Below are 25,065 nucleotides of genomic sequence, written 5' to 3'. Positions count from 1 at the left end.
TGTGCCATGAACATAACATTAAAATAAATTCTGGTAAATTTATGTCCTTGATCACTTTGGTGATGAGTGAAGAATTGGAAGTTCAGCCTTTGCTAAATTTGTTGCATCATTCACAGGGGAAAATGCAGAAATAGAAATCTAATTAATAGCATTCACACAACACAGAAGAGTGAAGGCAGTTACTTTAGAGATTTAGGTCCCAAAAGTCACTAGGTAGAAATAAAGTGCAATCTGCCTATTGTGTGTGTAACAAAGATAAGAGCACAAAGACTTGCTCATTTCAGGTAAGTGTCTAAATGAACAAATTTAAAGAATATAGGGAAAAATCATGTATTGAAGAATTTGTAAGTGAGTTATTTTATACCTGCCTTATTCAGTTGAATTAATTCCGCAATATAATAACCAAACGGTGATATTTCTTTACTAGCCCTGTATGAATTTGATTGGCCTCAATTGCCATTTCTATGAGAATAGTAAAGATTTAACTTATTTATATTTTAATCAAGGTTGATAAGTAAACATCATTTGTTATCACTGTGCAAGTAATATCATTGTATATGTAAATTTAAGATTTGCTTTACTTTTATCAAAAACAAGAGATAACACATTACAAATACCAATATATGTAAGTCCAAGTGCATACAGACCACATATTATAATATTTAAGTCTAGAAGAAATTAAAAATAAAATCAGAATGCACATTACTATTTTCATATATCAATAGATACATACATGATACTTACACAAATAACGAAACAGAAAATTATATACCTCAGAAACATTCATTTTTTCCTCCTCTCATTTTCATTTTAATGAAAAAGTCAATTGAAAATCTATGATATGTGCTTTTATTCATCATAATCTGCTGTTCTCACTTCTTTTTAGCAGTTCTCTTTGACTTCTGAAGGAGTTTGTGCTTTGGCCAAGATCCTTCATGCAAATGGGTTATAAATTCTGTGGCAAACCAGTGATGGAGAATAGTTCTACAAATCATGGTCATGTTTCAGTAAACACTAAAGACACCATACACCAAAAACAATACAATAATAATGCTCATTTAATGTAATATCTTTGTCAGTGACACATGCAATTACATACTTTTTATTGAGGTAACATTGGTTTGTGACATTACTCAGATTTTAGGAGTCCATCATTATGTATTTAGTTCCATATAGACTACATCATGTTCACCACCAAATGCCTAGTTTTTATTCATCACTGTACAAATGACCCCTTTCCCCATTTGGCACTCCCCCCAGTGAGTTTCTTGAATAATGTAATAAATGTGATCCTTTTGCCAAACATATATTAATCCTGTATCTTCTGGCCTTGTCTCTCTAACTATATTGTGCCTTTTGCATTATTTTGGATGTAGAATGAGCTTTCAGCTCATTCAAATCTACTGCCTGACATTGGCTGACAGGAGCCAAGATGAGTCACATATCTCAGGAGTGAGATGCAGATTTAAAATTAAAGTTTATCAACTTCTAATCTCAGAAATTTTTAGTTTTTTCACAAAACAATAATGCCTCTTTAAAAGTGACACTTGTTGGGCTATATTCTAAGGGCAAAGAAAACAATTTACAGGAACAAACCATGTTCTGTCTTACAGGTAACATTTTTAGAAATCCAGAAGAGTCAAATGCCAAACTATAATTTTCTTGATCATTTTTGCAAAAGTTTACAACAAGGATAAAGAAGATGGACAGGGGAAATTGCTCCTTCTTGAGCGAATTCTTTCTCTTGGGAATTACCAATAACCCTGAGACCAAAATTACCCTATTTACCACATTTCTGGTCGTTTATCTCATCAATCTTCTGGCAAATCTTGGAATGATCATTTTAATTAGGATGGATTCCCAGTTGCACACACCCATGTGCTTTTTTCTCAGTCACCTCTCTTTCTGTGACCTCTGCTATTCCTCAGCAATTGGGCCCAAAATGCTCGTAGACATATTTTCCAAGAAGAAATCAATCCCCTTCTTTGGCTGTGCTCTGCAATTCTTCATCTTCTGTATATTTGCAGATTCTGAGTGTGTACTCCTGGCTGTGATGGCCTTTGATAGGTACAAGGCCATCAGCAACCCCTTGCTCTATACAGTCAATATGTCTAGCAGAGTGTGCTCCCTGCTGATGGCTGGGGTTTATCTGGTGGGAATGGCAGATGCTTTGATACACACAACATTAACATTCCACTTGTGTTTCTGTCAGTCAAAGGAGGTTAATCATTTCTTCTGTGATGTCCCGCCACTCCTTTTGCTATCTTGCTCGAATACACAGATCAATGAGTTAGCAATATTCACCATTTTTGGCTTCATTGAACTGAGCACCATTTCAGGCGTTCTTGTCTCGTATTGTTATATTTTTCTATCAGTCTTGAAGATCCACTCTGCTGAGGGGAGGTTCAAAGCTTTCTCTACCTGCATCTCCCACATAACTGCCGTGGCAATTTTCCAAGGAACTATGCTCTTCATGTATTTCCATCCCAGTTCTTCCTACACATTAGATCAAGACAAAATGACCTCATTGTTTTACACCCTTGTGATCCCCATGTTAAATCCTCTGATTTATAGCCTGCGGAACAAAGATGTGAAAAACGCCCTGAAAAAACTAAAAATTAAAAGTTAATTTTAAACAAATAGGTAGATAGGATAAATAAATATGTATTTATATATGTAAACAAACATACTCTTGTGTTTTCCAAATCGTTTATTATACTATAAAGTTGTCTAAAATACCTTAATTAGTAAAGTAAGTATTTTACTAAGTCAGAATGGTACCAATATTTTGGAGATTCCTAAGTATGCTATATTTCGTTGTACATCTCAGTTTCTAAAAAGGCACTCTCTATTTTTGGAAAACTTTCCAATCTCCATTTTAGTGTGCCAATTTTTCATTTGTTTGATGTTTATGTTATGCATTATTTTAATTAGTCTAAGAGCTATTAGAGTTTACATTGCACTTCTAGGTGGTTTGCATTTCATGGTGAATCCATAATAATGTATAATAATGTTTGCATAATAATGTATCCTAATGAAATGCATCCTGAAGAAAATGAGTATGACTAATTAAATATTACAAATAATTGATAATAAACTCTAAACCACCCTGAAGTAAAAAGGCAGGATCCACTAAATTCAAGAAAAATAACTAAATCCAGAGTACAGAGAAGTAAAGATGCTTTGAAATTCAGTTTTAGAAATAAACTAGGAATAAGGATACAATTGATGGTGGGGAGAAGTAAGGATTCTAGACAGAGAGGCTGGGAATTAGAGCTCTTGAGGTGGGAAGACAATGCCTTCTTAGAGATTATGAAGTCAACATGGGAAAGATAGAGAGCAGAGTGGAGGGTCCTGGTAAAGCAGATCTTTGTGCTAAAATTCTCAAGTCATTTACTTCCACTCAGTTTTTCTTCCCTTTTCAGTCCTAGTCAAATGCCTCTGTTTGTTGTTTGCAAATAATACTCTGCCTAAGACATCATTTTCTTTCTCACTCTGTTGATTAAATTGTTGATTCTAACATGAGACTGTGAGCATTCTTTGCTCAAGGACTGAGCATCATACCTGTCTTACCAGTACCTGTGTCATGTCTGAGACACAAAAGAGAAAAACAAATAATAAAACTCAACATAACTGATTACATTTTTGAGTTTTTGTTAGGTATCTGTCAAAACATAATTAAATGAGGGTGTGATATGTGCCTTGTATACATATTTTACAGCTTTTTTATCTTTAAACTTTTTTGAGGAAGATTTGGCCTTAGCTAACATCTGCCACCAATCCTCCTCCTTTTTTGCTGAGGAAGACTGGCCATGAGCTAACATCCATGCCCACCTTCCTCTACTTTATATATGGGACATCTGCCACAGCATGGCTTGACAAGCAGTGTGTAGGTCCACATCAGGGATCCAAACCGGTGAACCCCAGGCTGCTGAAGCAGAACATGTGAACTTTACCACTGGGCCACTGGGCCGGCCTCTTTTTATGCCTTTTAAAAAAGCACATAAAATGGTTTTGTATACTAAGGTAATAAATCTATAATGATATTCATATTAATTACATGAAAATTAAAAAGCATTCATTTGCCTACTTTCTTGAAGTGTTCTGCTTCATCTGGCTCTTCCTATTTTCTTATGTCAACCACTGGAAACAGCTTGTTAAGAAAGCATGGACGTCACTATATATCTAAAGGCCATAAAAGACTCAGTGATGTTGCAAACTGTCTATTAAAAATCTGTCCCTTAAGTAATTGTAAATGTCCTTGGTGAAAGAATTTCGGAATGGAAGTAAACTCCAAGAGGATCCTGTCATTTTCAAGGTGGCATTTGCCGAATACTGTGACAGATTGGAAAAAGAGTGGCAGTAGAAAAAAATCAATGGTTAATGCTTCTTTTGGAAAAAAGTCTTCATGATTTCCACCTGTAATATATTTTCTCAATTTACCCATTCTATTTTATTAATCTTTCTTACTGGCAGCAATATGGCAGAAAACATTGTTTGAAATATACTAAAGTCCAAACAAATCAGAGGTTCAGTTGATTGTCACTAATTCAGGTTATATCTTTCTTTGATATGACATATGTCAGTAACATCACGTAAAGATTCATTTGAACTGCATATTGGTCCCTTTAATCACACCTAAAGAATGTGAACTAACAAGAAGGAAATTTTAAACCCAATAAATGAGGTATCATAAACTCAATAAATATATGCCTGAAAATGGAAGAATCAATTCGATTAATTTCAGGCTTCATCTCCCCAAAAAATTACTTAAAAGGAATATTGCGTAGTAGCTTCATCACTTAAATAGGGACTTGTGGAAGATGATTGAACTAACCATTTCATGTTGGGATTCTACAGAAATAGGGAAAACGTCAAAAGGCTTTGGTCTGTTGGAGTTTATTTACTTCATTCCTCACCATGTCCTTCCAATGTCTGTATCTCCATGTCACACCATTCTCACGCATCCATATGGGACTGATGAAAATATTATTATCTGAATATTATATTATCAATGACCATGAGGTGGTTTGATATAAAAGGCATTTTTTTATTTGTAGACTCTTTTCCTTCAGCCTTGCGCTGGAATCTCTAAAGGGAATAATGCCATAATGAGGGTAGATTTTCTCATATGTGTACAACAATGAACAGACAAATACATACCTGTGATAGGCTATACAACTACATTTGTTAGAATACAGCAGTAGTAAAGCTCAGTGATCCAATAAGTGGGAAGTCCTGTATAAACCTAGTGGCAGCAACTTTTAAACTCTCTGAAAAATAATCTACAGACATATACTATGAACCCTGTACCCAAAGCAACTCTAAATCTCTGTTATATTTAACAAATCATCCTTCCCTACTAGACTTCAGTCCCTTTTCTGTAAGAGTGTTTGACAATTATCCTTAAAGTTATTTCCAGTTCCACAATCCTTCTTTATATAGCTATGACTCTAAAGCTCTAGCAGTTTATTGTACATAATATGTTTTCAAGATATTCTTGTAAAATTAATAAAGAATATAACTTTCGTAGACTATTTCATTAATTACCTTTTATGTTACTGAAAATGCGCTGCTTGCTTATAGAATAAAGATGCTTTTAGTAACTCACAGCCTCTGCTTTTCTTTGTTGGGGAGGGGACAATTTTCCCTACCTCTCTTGGTTATTTTGGCTGGTCTAATAATAAGATTGACATAGACAGATTAAGAGGAGAAAAAATTAATTTAATTTTGTATGGACGAAGATCCCAAGATATGAGATCCAAAGAAGTGACCAAAGCAGGCAAGGTTTACATGCTTTAAACAAAGAAAAAATAAATTAGTAAAGAATTGAAAAAGAAAAAAAAACTTAGGCTTGGGTAGTCATTAGTGAAGAAAATAAGCAGAGCTTGTTTATGCAGTCTTTTCAGCCCTGAATTCCCTTCCCTGATGATTAGGATGTCTCTCTATCTTCCGGTGCAAGGAGATAACTTTCACAAGGGAGATTTTTTCCTGCTTTCAGGGAGACAAGGAGAGTCAGAGTGGCCTTGCACTGGCTGTTTCTTAATTAATTTTAACTCAAACTAATTAATATATCAAAGTGGCATATTTTGGGGTAACCTGCCTTGAACCCCATCATATTGTTTCCTGCGACAAGAAGACTTAATAAACATAATTTTTCTTGGTACCAAAATCAGAACTGAACTTATTTGATAATGGCCCATGCCTTAGGGGCAGACAACCATTTTCTGAATGAAGGAGTTTATATGTGGACAGTTGCCTGTGTAGTATTATATTTAAGGCACCAGTGATATACCAGGAAAGCCATGTAGATATAGATTTCTTTTCTCGTATCTCACTTTCTGACCCTATGCCTTAAATTCTGCTGTAAGTCTTTTGCCTTATAATTTAAAAAAAATTCATTCCTTATTCACACACAATTTCCTTTGGGAAGTAATTTAGATTATCTGACTTTCAGCAATATATTGTCACCCATGCTCTGAGTTTAATGGGAGTTAGATTACATGGTCTGCAGGGAACCCATGTTTATGACATTAAAGATTGCATCCTGACTAAACAGTGTAGCCTGAGAAATTTGATATCCCTGGAGATAGGGGAGACCTTAGGGAAAATGAGTGTGGAAAGGAATCAAAGGAAGCTGGCCAAGAATGACTCCTCCTCCTCCAAATATGCACCAGAGAAGCAGAGAATTGTAGTAAAGCTCTTAGTTACCACAAATATAGAATTTTCTTGAGTTTACCTTGTGAAAAATTAGTGGCAATTACTTAGGCGGTTTGAGATTTGCCTCAACAATACCTCCAAGAGGAGACCATTTGGTGCTGTAGTATTGGGATTATCACACAAATAATACATGTATATTTTGAAAAGGCCTTAAAATTGGTTACTAAAATTACTTTTCCAAAAGTTTAAAATATATTTAATTTCATTAAATTTTGCCTGGAGTATTCCAGCATAATATAAAGTAAGGAAAAACTCTACAAGAGAAAAAGAGATAAATAAGTAAACAAAAAAGGCAGTAAACCTAATTTTCTTTTTACTCCAGGTAAGGGTTCAGAAGAAACATGAAACTATCTGAGGTATTGGAATGCATAAGCTGGTACATGCCTTGTACATCTTACTTTTGTTGTTGTAGTTTACACAAATTTTTCATTCCCAAATTTTCTGGCAATTAAATTAACTGCATTGGGACTCAAGATATACAGCTAATGAACATGTTTAGTGTACATTTTATTTGAATATTAATCAACTGTAGACATTTAAAGAACACATAACAAGCTATGCTCGTAAGTGTACAGCAGTGATTCAGACACATGACAAAATATTACTCAATAAATGGACAATATAGAGATTATCCCCAAAGCTGCAAGTTTGCATGACTTCGAAGAACACCAATTTGTTTATTTTCTATTTGCTTCCTGACATTGTACAGTGTAGCTGCCCTCCACATCACTTCGTTCTTACCCCAATAGTATGTTCAATGCACAGCTGATATAAATAAAATAGATTACCTCCCAATGTGGTGACACTTCCTATTTTCTCCCTTCTGCGTCAATTCTTTGGAGATCTTGCCTCGGTTTAGAAGTGGAAATCGAACAGTCTCTCCATTCTCCAAGAAATCTAGGAATCAACGGGTCATTAATTTTGTGAATGTTCAAATGTCACTTTAACATATACACACTACGCCATTATGAGAGCATTTTAGAGAGTTACCTTTTAAGATACATGTGTTTTATTGCAAAGTATTCAGGGATCTATTGTGAGGAATTTCTTGAGATTCAATGAAACAATGTCTGTGAGACTCTAGACGTTTATTTATCACCTTTTGGTTTCAATTTCAATTTCAGTTGGGTAGGCTTGTACACTGTTGCTGAGAATGTAAATTGGTACAGCCTTTATGGAAAACAATATGTAGGTTTCTCAAAAAATTAAAAATAGACTATCAAGTGATCCAGGAATCCCACTTCTGGGTACATATCCAAAGGAAATAAGAAGGAGAGATCAAGGAGATATCTGCACTCCCACGTTTATAGTAGCATTATTTATAATAGTCAAGAGACAAGAAACAACCTAATGCCCATAATTGGGTGAATGGATAAAGAAAATATGGTAGAGACATATAATAGAATATTATTCAGCCTTTAAAAAAGGAAATCACTCCTGCCATTTGGAACAATATGTATGAATCTGGAGGACATTATGCTGAGTGAAATAAGCCACACACAGAAGGACAAATAAATACTACATCATACTACGTATACGAGGAATCAAAAATTGTCATCATACTCTTAGAATCAGCGAGTAGAATGGTGGTTGCCAGGGTCTAGTGGGAGGGGAAACAGGGAAGTATTAATCAATGTGTACAGAGTTTCAGTTATGCAAGATGAATAAGTCCTAGGGGTCTGCCGCGCAGCATGGTGCCCATAGTTAACAGTCTGTATAGTATACTTGAAAATTTGCTAGGAGCGTGGATCTTATGTTGTGTTCTTATCACAATATAATACACTAATTCAACTCTATATTGTATAACGAGCTTGTTAGAGAAAACCCAGGACGTTTGATAATATATAAAATAAATGATAATATGTACTGATGATTAGATCATATGAATCATCTGACTATGGTAAAAAAGCAAAATTTTTTTATATTTAAGGTAACATCTTTTTGCTCTTAACTTTCAGTTTTTAATAATTTACTTTGAAGAAAGACCTGCTGTGATAAGTTATATATGTATGATTTTACTGTCAGCGTTTTTGTGATATGAAGTTATATATAAACCAAGTGGCCATTAGCAGAAGATAGATTGATTTAACTAATGTACATCATAGAAACAAATGCAAAGCTTCTATTCATAATACTTATTTACATATAAAAATTGTTTATTTTGACATCCTGTTTGTTTAAAAATTAAAAATCCATAATATTGACAACAAATTTTAGTTATCCCTAGGATGTGTGATTATGGTCAATTTTTTGCTGTTTTTACAAAAATCTTTACTTCGTGAATGTGTTTAATAGGAATATGTCTGGTGTTTTTTGTAAGATTGTGAGCATGAGTGGGTGAGTAAACACTTTGTAAACTATGGTATTAAAATGAAACACTGGTATAGGGATTTGGTAACTGGAAATAAGGAATGCTTCTTGACACAGTAAGTATAATAATTGCTAAATAAGCATAATATTGGGCAGTAAGGTAGAGAGGGACAAAACAAACACATTTTTTAAATGTCTGTATTTCTTTCACAATCACCCTGCCTCTATGAAATATAAGATGATAAACCACATTACTACATCTGACACTTATCCTGAGAGACTATGTTCGACACCCAGGGACCAGACACAGTAATGGCTGTATAATCCAGGTCAGTCAGGAGACAATGCTGAACCCTCATATAGGCAGAACAGTGTACAACAAAGGAGTTAGTAGTACTGGGTCAGGTACTAATTATTTTTTTCTGATTTATATTTCAGATTTCCTTAGCACTTTTATCCTTTTACCACTGAAAGCGTGTTATAAACCAAAGGAGTATATACAATATTCTCCAAAATTTTGTTTTAATTAATTTTATCAATTTATTTTAAATACATATACACAGTTAGCAGTAAATACAATCAAATACAAGTATGGATTACAGAGATGGTTGGACATTTTTTATTTTTTTAAATCTCTTCCCTGTACTTTCATATATAGTTTGAATATTTTTATTTTTAAAGGAAAGCATGTTTTTAAATGATGTATCTCCTGAGACACAAATTTAAATAAATTCAGACCAAGATTTTGTAGACCTGAGTATTGATCACTAGATTCTTATTCGTATATTCTTTTTCTGTTCTCTGTCTACCTTCAACTCCATTTTTCTAATATTCTCACAGAAGAGAGGAAGTTATATATGACATTACATGTAACTTAATCGGTTTGGGTAAAATATAACAGTAAGACATAGAATACAAATGGCTTCCCAAAGGTCATCAAACTTTTTCTTTTTCTTTCTTTCTTTCTTTTCCTTTTTCATACTTTTTTTTGATGTGGAAGATTGGCTCTGAGCTAACATCTGTTGTCAACTTCCCCTTCTTGCTTGAGGAAGATTGTCCCTGAGCTAACACTGGTACCAGTCTTTCCTCTATTTTGTATGTGGGTGACTGCCACAGCATGGCTTGATGAGTAATGGAGACCTGTGCTCAGCATACAAACCCATGAACCCAGGCCACTGAAGTACAGCACGCCTAACTTAACCACTACACCACTGGGCTGGCCTCTCATCAACTTTTTTTAAACCAAAGTAAGGCAGATTTCAGAGACACTCAAGTGAAATAGGGATAAAAAAAACAAAAAAACAATAAACAATGTTAAAATTTCTAGAGGTTGGGATGGGATACAGTACAAAAATGACTCTCTCTGACATCATAGGACAGTGTACACATGAGGAATTTTATCATGTGTCTTACACATCTGATCTGCTAATAAACAGATCATGTGAATTCTCCTATGAGCCACAGCAGCTGTCAAAGGGAGCCTTGTTAGCCCTGGGATATTCCTGTCTGTGTCCTCTAGTGCTTCACTCATGCAGACCATTCCACCCTCTTCTCCAGCAGTGAACACCCTCCCTGATCCAGTAGGTCCTGGATCACATCTATCTCCATCCTTTGCTCTTGGAGGCTGGATAGGATCTGAGGGGTTAATGAGAAAGAGGGTAATGTTACATCCTGGAAGCTGCCATAGCTCTTACTGCTCCACAATTGTGGATGATGAGGGAAAAACAGAGACATGTATTCATTACCTGTGGCATTCACTTAACTATGATTATCTATTACAGGATATAACAATGTTTCTACAAAATTGAAAAAAAATCTTTCAAAACATGTGGGTTATCTGGATCAACTAATTGTAAGAACTATTGCCTCAGCTCTGAGGAAATCAAGTTTTAATCTACAAGATAGAAGTAGCAAAAATCCTCATACATACTACATAGGTCGGTGTGGAAATACAATGATTCAATTTGGATGAAAGTGTCTTACAAAATCAATACAGTGTTGCACATTTGTAGGCATATTATTATCATTATCATTTTATGACATATTAAATTGGATAGTTTTACAAGAGAGTCCGTTTACCTAAAGCAGTTTTAGCATACTTTGTCACTTTTTCTAATTACTGAAAAACAGAAAAGATCAGCAGTTTAACTATTAAGATGGTAAGGTGATGTTATCCTCCACTTCCATTTTCTTCTTTTACAACCAGGGATTTCCAGACCTGATGGCTGTTGAGAACTTCACTGTGTTTGCGGACTTCATATTCCTAGGACTTTATGACAGGATGTGCAGCAGGGGCTCTTTGTGCTCTTTCTGTTGATTTATGGCGTAACTGTGATTGCCAATCTAGGGATGGTCCTGCAGATCAAGATGGATGCCAGAATCCACATACCCATGTATTATTTCCTGAGCAATTTGTCATTCTGTGATGCCGGCTGCTCTTCCACTCTCTGTCTCATGATGCTGGTTGATTTCTTGTCTGAGCAAAAGAGGATCCCATGTAACTTATGTGCCATTTATATATATATTTTTTGGATCCTTGCCGATGTGGAATGTCTCATGTTGGCTGTCATGGCATATGAACATTATGCATCCATTTGCAATCCAATTCTTTCTGCAATTGCCATTTCCAGTAAAGTCTGTACCCACCTAGTTTCCATTGTCTACCTAGAAGGTTTGGTGGATTCAGCAGTCAACGACTTTTGCACATTTCAACTTTCGTTCTGCAATTCCAAATTATCAATCACTATTTCTGGGATGTCCTACCCTTTCTAGCCCTTTCCACATCAAATACAACCATCAAGGAGGTAGAGTTGTTCACTTTCAGTACCTGTGTTGTGGGGTGCAGTATCATCATTGTTCTCCTCCCCTACAGCTACATCTTAGCTACCATCCTTAAAAGAACTCAGCAGAGGGGGACACAAAGCCTTCTCTGTGTTTTCCTCCTAAGTAATTTGTGTAGCTATGTTTCATGGCATGCTCCTGTTCGTGTATTTCCAACCCAGCTTGAGTTAAACCATGGAAATAGACAAAATGGCCTCTGTTTTCTCCACAGTTTTCATCCCTATGTTAAACCCACTGATCTACAGCTTAACGAAGGAGGATATGAATGATGCCTTGAAGATAGCAATCGACCCTAAGTTATGTTCCAGGTGACACTACATTTTCTTACCAAAGTATTTATTTAAACATTCTGAGAAGTGAAGTTCAGGTACTTTCATATAGATTCCTGTAGTTTCCTCAATACACTTTCTAGATATTTTCTATTACTTATCTTTTTGCCTAAGTTAAGTCTAGTGGGCAGTCATTACTGATCTGAATCTGCTCTTCAAAGTAAAGAAGAGTAGTAACAAGTTGACTTGCAAATATGGTCTTTTTGTACCTCCCTTCTCTGTTCATGGTTGTACTCCAATAAGATAGCATTGGCAGGGCAACCCTTCCACCCATGTCAATTAAACTTACCCTCCTAAGGCTCCAAATAGTTTTTTATACACTGAGTTTAATAAACTTGCTCAGATAGAATGGAGGATTAGTGGATTAAGTTAGGTTTGTTTGTATCTTTCCTAAATACTAGCATCACCCTATAAATGTTCCATCATAACACTTAGAAGTATACAAGTAGTAAATTAATACATATAAATAAATTAAAATCTCCTGCCCTAACTCAAAGTACCATAAATGGAAGGCCCTTGTCTGTCTTGTTCACCAATATTATTAATTTGTTATTTACAATGCTTGGCTCCAGGAAGCCATTCAAAATATTGACTGAATGAGTGTCCCTTAGAAAATTAATGCAAAAAACCTTCGTAAATTTACAAAACCTCTGCCCCTTTATTTTATTTTGCTTGATTCTAGTATTTTCATCATTGATGATATCCATCTGTGCTTCCTGTCTTTTGGCCAGGCTGATTAAGTATCAGTAACAGGGATCATTTAATATAGGGAACTTCTCAGATCCTGTATTCCTCATCATTCTGCCCCACTTATATCAGCAGACAACCCCAGGATCAGCCACTCTAGGTTTATATTGTACCTCAGCCTTCACATCAGGTTGTGGATTTCCTTCTTGCCCTCACTCTAGAGAGCAGATATGGTGCAAGTGACTACTGTACAGAAACTTTGCATGGAAGTTAGGGGTTCAAATCTGGACCTTCTTTCTCAAAGGGCCTGGGGAAGAGGACTCCATCTCCCTTGGAGTGTTCATAGTATTATACTGGTTAAAATTTAAAAAACAACTGTAACGCCCAATTGATACAATTTAAGTTGAAAAGAAGATTTATTAACTTAAATATGTGTTTAACAAAAAAACCCCAAAGAACAAAGTAATATTTACATTAGTACTCCATTTGTAATGATTTATATTGGCTCTCTGTATATTTGTGAAATTAATAGTAATTATAGTCTAAACACAATTTCAAGAGTTGTCATTGCTGAGTAGCTGGATGTTAGATTATCTTAACATGTGTTCTGATAACTTGTTAATTGCTTATGTTTTTCTCACTGTAACCAATTAACAATTAGCCCAATTATGAAAAACATAAAACTCTTTCAGGTTGTCAAAATTATTCATTTTATTTCAGGTTGTTGTCAAGAAACATGAAGACACTCTTTTTGGTTCCTGAGAGGAGAGCTTAATGGGTTATACAGGTTTTCCATTTACATCCTCTTCCTTAATTTTATATATCCCTTGAGTTTATAAAATGTGCTGAGTGTCATGTACATCAAGCATCATAAGAAGGAAACAACACATGAAAAACATGCAATTTTCAGCAAGTTACTTGTCTTCAATTCCTAATTGAACAGTTTTACGACAAAAATATTTAGTACTCTTAGGTATCTTCTTTTATAATCTCAAATAATTTTTTTGTTGCTCATAGAATATTTCATATATTAGGACTTCTGTATTATTATACAAAACGCTTCCACACTTAATCTACTTAAAACATATTAAATAGGTTCACATCTATAAAATTGAATCTATTCATGTTACGTAAAATTGGATTCACCTCCCGTGTTTCACATATATGCTTAAGGAAAAAAATATATCACTTACTGTTTTACATTCCCTTTTCTTTTATGGACACTGATTTAATAAGCTTTAACATTGTCAGAAAAGGAGGATTTTTTTGTGTTTGTTTCTGTTTTGTTTTCATTTAAGAACATGATCAAGAAGGGAGAGATTTTGGGGCTGTCCCAGTGGCACAGCTGTTAAATTTACATGTTCTGCTTTGGTGGCCCGGGGTTTGCTGGTTTGGATCCTGGATGTGACATGCCAACGCTTGGCAGGCCATGCTGTGGCAGGCAACCCACATATAAAGTAGAGGAAGATGGGCACGGATGTTAGCTCAAGGCCAGTCTTCCTCAGTGAAATGAGGAGGATTGGCAGTAGTTAGCTCAGGGCTAATCTTCCACCAAAAAAATAAAGCTATGCTGAGTATATAGTTCCCAGAGATGGAGTTTGCAGCATCAGTCTCATTGCTCCAGGTGCCTGCTGTCTTCTTAAGGGCTCCCTGCAAAACAAACACTGAATGCTATTTATTTTCACTTAAGCAGAAATCCTTTTCAATTTTTTTCAGCTAGCATAAGCAGGTACTTATGTAGGTCTTTTGTAAAAGTGAAGGGGCCTAAAGTGAAATTTTGGATAGCAGGGGAAACATGTGCTACAATTTACTTGTTAGCTGTGTGATCTGAGGTTACTTAATCTTGCTAAGCCTCAGTTTCCTCGTCTCTTTGACATAGGTTTGATATAAACATTATAAGGATATATATATATGTTGATCAAGAAAGTTTGTAAGATCATAAAAATCATACTAACTCCCCATGAGGAATAAAAGCCCTGTGATGAAAAAAAAAGATAATATAATTCATGGCATCATGTCATGAAAAGGAGTCTCCAGGATCCATCTTTATCTAAGTTAGAGCCTGCTCACCCAGTCTGTCAGATTTCAGTTTCACATCCCAGCCTCAGGTCATGTTTGGAGCTCTCTGCCCAGGGACCCTAGGACTTATTTTTCCTGACTCTGCATTCACTCTTGGTTAGAGTTGACCAGAGGTTTCTTCATGGCTCCCCATGCTGGCCACACCATTCTCGTGTCCAAGCCAGGTGCTTGAAACTGCTCTACTGATATAAGCCCCAGCCCCCATATTATCAAGAAATGCGTTTAGAATATTCATGCATAGTACCCCATTTTATGTTATTCTGTGTGGCCCAATCCCAGGGCCATGGCTGAAATTGCACACTTAGCTGCAAAAAATCTAACATCTGTGAGATGTGTTGAACCCTCGCACTTTGGAGTTCATTTCCTGTTCAGTGTTAGGGAAGAAGCATTTGGTTCTCATCACCCTCAGACTATCATTCCATTCTTCCTTATTGGAAGCCTACATTAGCCAGAGCCCTATATCACCACTGACCTGTTTGGATAAAATTATACTTTTAAAGGGTCTTCATTGCTGTAATGCAACTGTGATTTCAATTTATAACCCAGAGTGTAGTGTCACTATCAGAAGACTTTCCTCACTCGTTTATGCTCTGCCTCACTGCTCAACCTCATCTTTGGATGTAGAACTTTCTGTAGACTTTATAGCCATACATTCTGTATGGATCAGGCCCTAGTCATTGACCAAACTATCATCCCACCATTTGTAGCTTCCATTTCTCATCTCTAGCTCCCAGTGTAAGGCCTCTTTTCAGTAATTTGTATAATGGGTCAGTGTCGTAGATCAATTTCTTTATTGTAGTTCCTTATATGTGTTCCACATTGATATCCCTAAAAGTATGCACAATGAGTAATGACAATTAGGGTCTATGCATAATGATACAAGCCATTCACTCCATACTGGTGGAGAGCTGATTAGCAAAATTCTTAAACCAAACAGTAATAAGTATTACTATATGAATAAGTGTGTGGCTCTTTCTTACGAGGCAGAAAATTTAACCTAGTTTGAATTCTTCTGTAGAAACATGCTGTGAACTGGAGAAAAATGGTAACAAAATTGGATCTGAATCACTACTCTCAACTCACTATAACTGTTATCTTCAACAACTCACTTTTCCTTTTTGGACCTCAGTTTCCACTCTGTCAAAAAAGGGGCTTCAACTGAACATTCTTTATTAAGCATCCATCTATCACATTCTATGTCTATATTAATGTAAATCTATCAATGCATATGCTCATTTCTATTTTGGGTGATTAAAAGAATAACAGATGGGTGGGACTATATTTCATACCAATGGAAAACACTACATCCCTAGGCCATTTGACCCCAAATGGAGGTGGCAATGATGACAGGTAGACTGATAGCATGAGTTGTAGAACCCTCAAAACAATCAAACTGAACCCCTTTAACTGGCTTTCTATTTCGCATTTTGACATTAAGAGACATATGATAAAAGTGGATATGCAGCTTTATTAGTCATTGAGAAAAAAATACTGTACATAATGGCTAAAATCAAGATGAAAGACAACATTGAGTATTGGAGAGGATCTTTAAAAGCCAGAAGACTCACACACTGAGAGTGTGATAGTGGAAATGTGGATTGGCATACTTATAGAAAACTGTATGACAATATTTACTAAATCTAAATTTTATATACATTCACAGTCATACATAATTTCAACTCTTGATTCTATATTCAGGATAAATGAGTGTCTATCTCTACCAAAAGAGATGTACACAAATGTTCACATTAACATTATTTTAATAGAAAAAAGTGAAAACAACTGCCTATAAACATGAAAGTAGATAAACAAATAATTTTCTCTTCATACAAATAAATACTATACAACGAGGTTGAATGTACTGCAATTGCATCCATCTAGCATGGATGGATTGCAGAAGCACGCAATAGAACAGTACATACTTTAGGTACCCACTTATATGTAGTTCAAAAAATAGAAACTAATCTATCATGATAAAAGTAAAGAAAGTAATTACTCCTTGAGTGTAAGAGATTAATGATAGGAGGGATCGTGTAGAAGGCTTTGGTGATTCTGGTAATGTTCTGTTTCTTAGTCTTCACCCTGGTTACAGGGCATTTTTTTGTTTGAAAATTTTTCTAGCTGTATACTTATTTAAGTATGTTCTATATGTGCATTACATATCAAAAAGGTTTTCCAATATCAAAATCTATAGAATACGAGTTTATAAGAAACTTCAGATCTTTATCATTATAAATTTTTATCTTTAATAATGCCTTGTATTAAAGTTCAGCATGTTTTTCTAAAATAAATCGTGCAACTTTCATAGAATATTTCATAGAATAATTATCTATTTTGCTGTTAAACATCTGCTTTTTGTTATTTTATTTTTTTTTTAATATTTCCATAAACCCTTTAGGGAGTAATTTAGGTTATCCAATTTTCAGCAATATATTGCTACCCTGCTCCAGATTGAATGGGGAGTAAGAATTAGACTGCAAGGTCTGGAGGGGCTACAGTGTTTATGAAGATAAAGTCTTTATCCTGCTTAAACTGAGTGTAGCCTGAGGAAATCTGGTATCCCTGGAAACAGGAGAGACCTGAGGGAAAATGAGTATGCAAGGAATCAGAAGATGACCAAGATGACCAAGGATGACTCCTCCTTCTCCAAAAGTGAAAAAGAGAAGCAGAGAATTGTAGTTAAGCTGTTAGGTACCACAAATACATCATTTTCTTATGTTTACCTGATGGACGATTATTGGCAATTACTCAGGTGTTTTGAGATTTGCGTCAAAAATATCTCCCACAGTAGTACTTTCGGTATTTTAGTGTTGAATCAGCACACAAATAGCAGCAACACCTTATGAAAGACACTAACAATTGTCACTAAAACCACTTTTCCAAAACCTAAAAATATACTAATTTCATTGGATTTTGCCTGAAGATAAATCTAGGTTTATAGAAAGCGAAAGCAAACTCCCTAACAACATATTAGGCAAATACATTATTTGGAAACAAAAATGACTGCAAAATCTGTTTCTTTTTATAGCAGGCAAGGTTTCAGAAGAAATACAAAACTGACTGAAATATTTAAATTTGTAAACTCTTACATGCATTGCACATCTTAATTTTGTTCTTGTTTTTTACACAAATTTTGTATTTTCAGATTTTGTGGTAATAAATTAAGAGCATTAAGACTTACATTGTACAGCTTAACGTACATGATTATTATACATTTTCTTGGAATATCAATCAACTGTTGGCATTTAAGGAACACATCCCACCTATGCTGGTAACGGTAGAGCAATGATTCACACAATGACAAAATATTACTCAATGAATGGACAATACAGAGATTATCCCCAAAGCTGCCAGCTTGCACAACATCAAAGGGCAGCAATTTCTTTCTTTTCTATTTGTTTCCTGGAAGTGTGCAATGAAGCCACTCTCCACATCACGTTTTCTTCACACCGATATTATTTTCAAATGCCCAGGTGAAAAAAATAAAACAGGTTAACTTCCAATGTAACAACCGTTTTGCCCTCAATCACTGCTGAGATTCCACCTTGGTTTAGTGATGGGAACTGAATAGTCTCACTTCTCTTAGAAATCTAGGATTCATGGGTCATTAATTTTGTTAATTTTCAAATATCACTTTAACATAAATGCACTTTAACTTTCAAAGAGAGCATTTAACAGAGTTACATTTTAAGACAAATTGTTTCATGGCAGTGTGTTCAGGAGTCTATTGTGAGCAATTTCTATGAATTCAGCGAAATTTGATGTCTATGGGAGTGTAGAAATTTACTTATCTCTGTGCTTCAATTTCTGTTTCATATCGTGAAGTTGTTACAGACAACTGAGAACACGTGATAATATATAAAACATATAATAATATGTGGTGAAAATTAGATAATATGAAACAACTAAGAAAGGTAAAAAGGCCAACACTGCCTTTATTCAGAGTCAAAACTCTTTGCTCCTAAAGGACATTTCTTAGAATTAATTTCAAAGAAACAGCTGGCTGTGACAAATTATTTATGCAGAATTATTCTCATATCAGAACTTTTATGATATGAAGAATTGTCTATAAACCAAGTGGCCATTAGCAGAGAATATATTCTATATGTTACATATATACATATGTATATATATTTATTCATTCTGGTGCCATTTTTATTTAAAAATTAAAAGTCAAATAATATAGAGAAAAATCTAGTTGTCCCTAGGCAGTGTGAATATGGTCAGTTTCTTGCTGTTTTTACAAAAATTTTTATTTCTGTAAAAAATTTTATTCAAAAAATAAATTTTACTTAGAAAAATCTTTATTTTGTGTTTAATGGAGAGTGTTTGTGTCTGTGGAAGTGTTATCAGCATGAGTGGGTGTGTATTTGTTTTGTAATTTACAAAATTAAAACAAAATGCTTAAAAGGAGCTAGTGAACTAGATATAAAGTATATCATTGATTGGATTAATTTACCATCGGCAAACAAGTACAATGTTGGGTATTAAGGTAGAGAGGGACAGAAGAAAAAGTTTTAAAAGTGCTCTGTTTTCCTGTCACAATCTCCCTAACTGTAAAAGATCAGATGAGAAGCTATTTTAGTAAATCTGTCACTTATTCCTGAGAGATCAAGTGTTCAACACCCAGGGACCAGATACAAAGACAGTTCATAACCCAGGTCAGTCAGGAGACAATGCTGAAACCTCATGTAGACAGAGCTGCATATAACAAAGGAGTCAGTAGTTCTGAGCCAGATGCTAATATTTTTTTGTCTGTCTCTGAATTATATCTTAGAGTTATTTAGTTCTTTTATCCTTTTTTTGACTGAAACTCTTTATAAAAGAAAAGGAGAGTAAGAAAAATTCTACAAACTTTTATTTTAATTTCTTTTCTCAATCTGGTTATTTTACATTCATATATACATAGATAGCAGGGAGTATAATAAAATGCAAATATGGTTTCTGTAGGTAGTTAGACATTTTTTATTGTTTTAAATATTTTCCCTGCACCTTTATATATTTTAAAAATATTTTTAGTTTTAAAGGACAGTATTTTTTTTTAATGATGTATCTAAAGGGAAAGATATTTAAGTGAAATTAGGCCAAAGGTTTGTAGACCTGCACATTGATCACTAGATTGCTATGCATATGTTCTTTTTCTGTTCTTCATCTACCCTCAATTCCACTTTTCTTTTTTTTCTTTGTTTTTTTTTAAGATTGGTGCCTGAGCTAACAACTGTTGCCAATCATTGTTTTTCTGCTTTTTCTCCCCAACGCCCCCCCCCAGTACATAGTTGTATATGTTTGTTTTTGGGTTGTGTGTCCTTCTAGTTGTGACATGTGAGGTACCACCTCAGCATGGCCTGAGGAGTGGTGCCATGTCTGCGCCCAGGATCTGAACCAGTGAACCCCTGGGCTACTGAAGCAGAGCGTGCAAACTTAACCACTCGGCCACGGGGCTGACCCCTCAACTCCACTTTTCTTGTGTTCTCACAGAACAAAGGAGGTCATGGATGACATTATATATAATATAATTGGATTGGGGAAAATATGACAGTGGGACATAGAACTCAATTGACCTGCCAAGGACCACCATCTCTTTTAAACTGAAGGAAGGCATATTTCAGAGATACTCAAGAGAAACAGGGATTAAAGAAAACAATATTACAATTTCTAGGGATTGAGTTGGGGGCAAAGTTCAGGAATGATTCTCTCAGACATCATGTGACTATGGACATATGAGGACTTTTATCATTTGTCTTACACATCTGATCTGCTGGTGAATAAATCCAGAGGATCCTGGAACACAGACTATGTGTCTCCCTTGCTAATTGAGACTGGATAAGACCTGAATGGTTAATAGAAAAGTGGAGGCATATTGTATCTAGGAGCCTGACATAGCTTTACCTACTCTACAATATTGAATTATGAGGGAATAACAAAGGAATATATTCATTATCTGAACCTCTCACTTAAATACGCTTCTCTATTACACCATATAACAATATTCCTAGGACATTGAAAATAAAGAACCAACTTGTCAGAAGACATATGCTATTTGGACTGACTAATTGCAAGAATTACTGCCTCAACTCTGAGGACATCAAATCTTAGTTATGAAAGAAAAATAGCAAAAGTGATCATAAATACTACTTATGTTGCTATGAAAATAACATGATTTAATTTTGATGAAATTGTCTTTGAAACTCTACAGTGTTATGCAAATATAGACAATGTTATGATTATAACTTTATCAATTTATATTAAATTGGATGCATTTTCATGAGAGACAGTTTACTTAAAGAAGACTTAGAATAATTTATCTCTTTTTGTATTTACTAAAAAATAGAAAAGAGCAGCTGTTTAACTATTAAGATAGTAAGATGATGTTACCCTCCACTTTCATTTTCTTCTCTTACAACCAGGGATTTCCAGACCTGAGTGATGGCTATTGAGAACTGCACTGTGTTTACTGACTTCCTATTCCTAGGACTTTCTGACAGACAGGATGTGCAACAGGGGATTTTTATGCTCTTTCTGCTTATTTATGGCATAGCTGTGATTGCCAATCTTGGGATGATCCTGCTGATCAAGATGGACCCCAGACTCCACACACCCATGTATTATTTCCTGAGAAATCTGTCATTCTTTGGTGTCTGATATTCTTCCTCTGTCTCTCCAAGATGCTGGTTGATTTCTTACCTGAGAAAAAGAGAATTCCATATAGTTTATGTGCCATTAAGATGTATTCTTTTAGGCCCTTTGAAAATGTGGAATGTCTCATTTTGGCTGTCATGGCACATGCCCATTATGTAGCCATTAGCGGTCGACTTCTTTATACAATTACCAAATCCAGGAGAGTTTGTACCCAATTAGTGGCCATTGCCTACTTGAAAGGTTTGGTGGATTCAACAATGCACACATTTTGCATATTTCAATTGTCATTCCACAATTCCAATATCATCAATTACTTTTTCTGTGACTTCCCACCCTTACTAGACCTGTCCTCTTCACATATATCCATCAATGAGATAGTGATGCCATGTTCATTGGCTATGTTGTGGGGTACAGAATCATCACTGTCCTCCTCACATGCAGTTATGTCATAACTACCATCCTTAGAATGAACTCAGCCAAGGGGAGTCACAAAGACTTCTCTATGTATGCCTCCCAAATAACCACTATGGCTATATTTCATGGCACATTCTTGTTCATATATTTTGGACTCAGTTAGAGTTCCTCTATGGAAATGGACAAAATGGCCTCTGTTTTCTACACAGTTGCCATCCCTATGTTAAACCCATTGATCCACAGTTTAAAGAATAAGGATGGGAGGTGTCCTGAAAAAGCAATTGACAGTAAAATATATTCTGAATGAAACCATGTTTTCACTCAAATGTATTTAAATATTCTGAGAGCTAAATTCAGGTACTTTCACATATGTCCCTGTAGTATCACCAATACAGCTTCTAGATATTATTTCTTACTTATCATTGTGCCTAAATTGAGTGTAGGTAGCAGTTACGATTTATCTTAATCTTCCCTCCAAACTAAGGAAGAGTACTAATAGGTTCCCTTTGCTGTCTTGCGAAGAGGGTTATTTTATACTTCCCTTCTATGTTCATGGGTGGGTCCCACGAGATAAAATGGGCATAGAAACTACTCCCTCATGTCTATTCAACTTATTCTCCTACAGGCTCCAAGTTTTTAAAAACAATGTGTTTAATAAACTTGCTCAGTGTAGCCACCCCTGATGCAGGAAGGATTAATAATCACTGGAAAAGGCTTGCCAACAAACTGACCTGGAGGTGAGAAGGCTGGTTAGCCAATGATGAGTAAGACCTCCAGGGGGAGGCAACCTAAGCCAGGCACCGGTCGCCCGGGGACACAGATGGAGACACGATATTGGGAGCGGGAGGGGCCATTGCCTAGGATGCCTTGCATGCTCCAAGTTAAAATATGTGAACACAGTAATAACATGATAATATCAAAACAGAGGCCAAGGGAGGGCTTCTTGAGAAATCACTAAGAATTCTTGGCATTCGCTAATTACATTGTCTAGAACACCTGTGTATGTTTAACAGATGTAAGATATGTATATATTGAAACGCTGGTTATAATAAACTCAGAGTAGCCATCAGCCCTCTCCACATCTATCCTGATGTGTACATTGGATTGCGACACCGACACTCAGCAAGAAGGGACTTCTAGTGGGTTGATTTGGGTTTGTTTGCATCTTTCCTATGTACCAATATCACCCCATAAACTTTCCATCATAACACTTATAAGTCTATAAGTAGGAAATGAATAAATAAGAACATAATGAAATTTCCTTCCCTAGACTAAAAGTTTCAGAAAGGCATAGACCTTGGATGTCTTGTTTACCATTATTTTTCTACTTTTGATATTTACAATGCTGAGCTCCAGGATGCAATTCGGAAAAATTTATTGACTCAATGAATGAGTGTACCCTGGAAAATTGTTGCAAATATGAACCTTTGTAAATTTACCAAAGAAAGAACTCCCTTCTTTAATTTTATTCAAGTATATTCATTTTAGATGAAAGCCATCTGCAATTGTTGTCATTTGGCTTAGGCTGAAATAAGAATCTTGGACAGAGTTTATTTGATGTCAAAATCTTCTCGAGCTATTCCTCAACGTTCTGCCTCAATTGTATCAGCATAGATTCCTAGGATAAGTTGCTCTAGATTACGTTGCAACTCATAGACTTTACAACACCCTGTGAATTTCCCTTCTTGCCCTCACTTTGGAGAACAGAGATGGTGCTATTAACAACTATACAAAAACCTCATGAATGGAAGTTTGGAGTAAAAGACTTGGACCTTCTCCAAAGGCCACTATAAAATAGGAAATCATCTTCCTGATGTGTTCATAAGATTATACTGGTTAAAATAAAAAAAATAAATAACTGAAATTCCCAAGTGATACTGTTTAAGTTGTAAAGGAAGACTTATTGACATAAATGAGTTATTGACATAAATGTATGTTCCTTGGGCAAAAAAAAAGGAAAAGTAGTATTTACACTAGTATTCCATTTGTAAGGATTTATATTGGGTCTGTGTATCTGTGAAATAAACTGGAACTATATTCTATACAAAATTTTAGAAGTAGTCATTGCTCAGTAGTTGGATGTTTGACAATCCTGTAATCTATTCCAAAAACTTAATCAGTTCCATATGTTGTTCAGACTGTAATCAATTAGTAATTAATTCAATGGTGAAAAATATAATGCAATTTCATTTTATTTTATTTTGTTGTCATGAAAGGAACATGGAGATACTTTTTGGTTCTGGGGGGAGGGAGTAATAGGTTATACAAGGTTCTTCATTTAGATCCTTTTCTCTAATTTTACATATCCCTTTAGTGTATAAAATGTGCTGAGTGTTTTTCAGTCAAAACATCAATGGAATGAAACAAAATATTAAAAGCATTCAATTTTCAGCATGTTATTTGTCTTGCATTATGAATTGAGGAGTTTTAGACAAAAATATTTCATCTCATAAATATTTTCTTTTATAACCTCAAACAACTTATTTGTTGTTCATAGAATATGTCACATACTAGGACCTCTCAATTGCTGTCCAAATCCATTCCCAACTCCATGTACTTTATTAAAAATGTATTAAATATTTCACATCTATAAAATTAAATCTATTTTGTTATGTAAAGTTAGCTTCACTGGCCATGTTTCACATAAATGTGTAAGGGAAAAAAATACTGTTTTATTTTTCTTTACGTTTTCCTTTAAAGACTGATTTGATAGCCTTATACAGATGTTCAGGAAACCAGTGTGTTTGTTTTTCTTTTTGTTTTATACTCATTTTAAGAAAATGATAAAGATGGGAGAGAATTTAAGATAAGAACTAGACCGTGAAGTGAGACTGTCCTGGGTTTAAATATGTATAATATCATTCAGTCGTTTTTACTTGTTAGCTCTGTGACCTTAGCCAACTAACTCCCTATCAAGGACAAAATCCCTGATGCTGAAAGAAAAGGCATTATCCTTCATAGCATCATGCCGTGAACTGGAGTCTCCAGGATCCAACTTTACCCATTTTAAAGCCTGCTCAACCAATCTGTCCGACTCTGGCTGCAC

At 35.1% G+C, this 25,065-nt stretch overlaps 3 pseudogenes; all 3 read left to right on the top strand.

Moving 5' to 3' along the window:
* The first annotated feature begins 1,702 nt into the window (after positions 1–1,702).
* On the top strand, positions 1,703–2,629 carry OR5W61P (olfactory receptor family 5 subfamily W member 61, pseudogene; annotated as a pseudogene).
* Positions 2,630–11,251: 8,622 nt separating this feature from the next.
* On the top strand, positions 11,252–12,183 carry LOC138916927 (olfactory receptor 5AP2-like; annotated as a pseudogene).
* A 9,209-nt stretch (positions 12,184–21,392) lies between these two features.
* On the top strand, positions 21,393–22,326 carry LOC138914990 (olfactory receptor-like protein OLF2; annotated as a pseudogene).
* The last annotated feature ends 2,739 nt before the right edge of the window (positions 22,327–25,065 follow it).

Source organism: Equus caballus, chromosome 12 (assembly GCF_041296265.1).
Source record: "Equus caballus isolate H_3958 breed thoroughbred chromosome 12, TB-T2T, whole genome shotgun sequence".
Classification (NCBI taxonomy): domain Eukaryota; kingdom Metazoa; phylum Chordata; class Mammalia; order Perissodactyla; family Equidae; genus Equus; species Equus caballus.
This window is presented reverse-complemented; position numbering and strand designations above follow the sequence as displayed.